Here is a 2,185-nt window from a genome sequence, read left to right on the forward strand (position 1 = left end):
CCTTTTTTTTTTTTTTTTTTTTTTGAGAAGAAAGAAAAAAAAAAACTCCTACCTTCAGTTTATCGCACGAGGAAGCACATCATGCAACATTAAGGGATGATGCAATCGCTAGCACGCAAATGGAAGACTACGCAACAGGCAAGAAATATGACAGAACAGAAAGGAGAAAGTTACGCAAACATTATTTTAACTCATGAAAAGATCATTCCAATTTGTTTCAAACTAGACCGACCCAACAGGGTCATGAAAACTCAACTCCATAGATAAGAAGTCATTCCAATAGTTTGTACTTGTAGAGACAGTCCAGCATTTGTATGCATGTTACGAAGAAATATCGCCAATCCAAGTTACGAAAATCAATGTTTTATATCATTCCAAAGTTCCCTTTTGCAACAAGGTGGCAATTAAGCAAACGATTATCGTACAAGTCCTATCTTTAGCCAGAATATAAAAGCAATATTGAGCAACCTTTTGCAACAAGGTGGATAACTAAGCAGCCGATACCCGCCCCTTTACCCAGCTTATAAAAGCAATTTCGAGCTCGAGATAAAGAGTATGATGGGTTTCAAGGGTAAAAGATTATTGTTCTGACTTATGAGATACACTGATATAGGATAAATTCGAGTATCCATAGATGAATGTCCAACTGCAATATCCCTTGCTAAAACAAAATATACAGGTCTATATAGTACATGACAATTATTCTAGGCTCACAAAATCCAAACGTATAAACAAGTAATATGCACATACATTGATTACAGCACATTACATAAAGACAAACAAGAAAACACCAAAAAAAGATCACAGTTCCTCTAAAGCAGCAAAAAATAACAATTAACTCGGATAAGATGTAAATAGACAATCTTAACAGTCCCATCTTTCAAAAGTTAGCCACTCTCCATGTGTGTGGATCTAATTCTTAGAGAAGAAACAACAAGTTTCGTTTCCTGGATTTTCAATGTCAGTTGCAGGTTTTGGAAAGAGCTACACAAACGTGGTGGAACAATGAGATATCCTAAGGTAGTGTTAATCCCTTTTCTACTGTGTACTGTTTCAAGGTTCACATGAATCGAAACAAGTTTCCAATTCAAATTATCACTATCCAAATGTCGCCCAAAGAATAGCAATCACAAATTAACTCAAACCCATAAAAACACATCAGTAGTTCAAATTTCACAGAATCACTTTCCCGAATCATAGAGAGAAATGAAGGATGATGAACAACAAGAAGTTGAATAAACAAAAAACAGCAACAAAATTGGTAGACACCCATCAGAGTACACAGAAATCTAACGAGACCCACGTACCTCATATCCCTTAAATCCATGAAAAGCTGCTTTGTTCTACAAAAATTGAGCTCAAAGTTGAAACCCAGTGAAAATCAAAAACCCCTTAACAAGAAAGAACAACAGGAAGACGGAAAATGAACAGACGGAGTAGAGGATAGACGGAGAAATGGAATGGGAGGAAAAGGATCAGGGGAAAAGAGTTGCAGGGTGAGAGAAACCGACTACCATGGGGGATTTGCGGTCACAGTTTACATGAAGCTTTCGAGGTTTTTTTTTTTTTTTTTTTTTTTTTAAAGATTCTGGAATAAGAGGGTAGCAATGAGACACGTAGATGAATGCATGCCAGTCCACGCTATTCAGAATTATGTGCGCAACTGTATCGCCTGCCAATTGCGCTTAGCGCTACTGTTAATGCTCAGTTGTTGGGTGTTCGCTTCAGCACCAAGAAAAAATGGAAAAAAATCTTTTCTTTATCTTTTTACCATAAAGAAACAAAAAACCCAGAAAAGGGAAGATCAAAAAGAAGGAAAACAAAGTAAAAGTGATTTGGAATTCAGATTATTTAATGAACTTTGAAGCTGAAAGACAAATTGCAGTCCCAAAAAAGTAGGCCTTGTTTTCTAACCAATAATAGAAAGATTACTGCTAATATACTCTGTTTTCAACCAGTCTTTTACTTCAAAATATTGTTGACATTGAACCTACCGTTAAAAAAAAAAGTCCATTTTTACTTCATTCTTTCTCATTAACTTTTAATAATTCCTCTTTTTATTTATTTATTTCTCAACTCAACACGTGTCTTCATGTGGTAAGTGAAACATCAATTATTAAGTAAAATGATTAATGACGGTTAATAATAGAGATTTTTTTTTTGCAATTTTTAAAATTTTTAAAAA

General features: G+C 34.7%; 1 protein-coding gene across 3 annotated transcripts in view; it reads right to left on the bottom strand.

The window, feature by feature from the left end:
- LOC111791275 overlaps positions 1–1,677 on the bottom strand; it is a 7,339-nt gene extending 5,662 nt beyond the window's left edge. Inside the window, exons 1-2 of one of the 3 annotated variants that reach the window (XM_023672553.1) lie at positions 1,308–1,676; positions 53–127 (exon numbers count right to left, since the gene is read on the bottom strand). The gene's annotated coding sequence lies outside the window, so the exon portion shown is untranslated. Of the gene's footprint in view, positions 1–52; positions 128–1,307 lie in introns of all 3 variants that reach the window. The other 2 variants (XM_023672554.1, XM_023672551.1) reach the window with 2 other exon arrangements.
- Between the last annotated feature and the right edge of the window lie 508 nt (positions 1,678–2,185).

The sequence above is a fragment of the Cucurbita pepo genome, chromosome LG03 (assembly GCF_002806865.2).
Source record: "Cucurbita pepo subsp. pepo cultivar mu-cu-16 chromosome LG03, ASM280686v2, whole genome shotgun sequence".
NCBI classification, from domain to species: domain Eukaryota; kingdom Viridiplantae; phylum Streptophyta; class Magnoliopsida; order Cucurbitales; family Cucurbitaceae; genus Cucurbita; species Cucurbita pepo.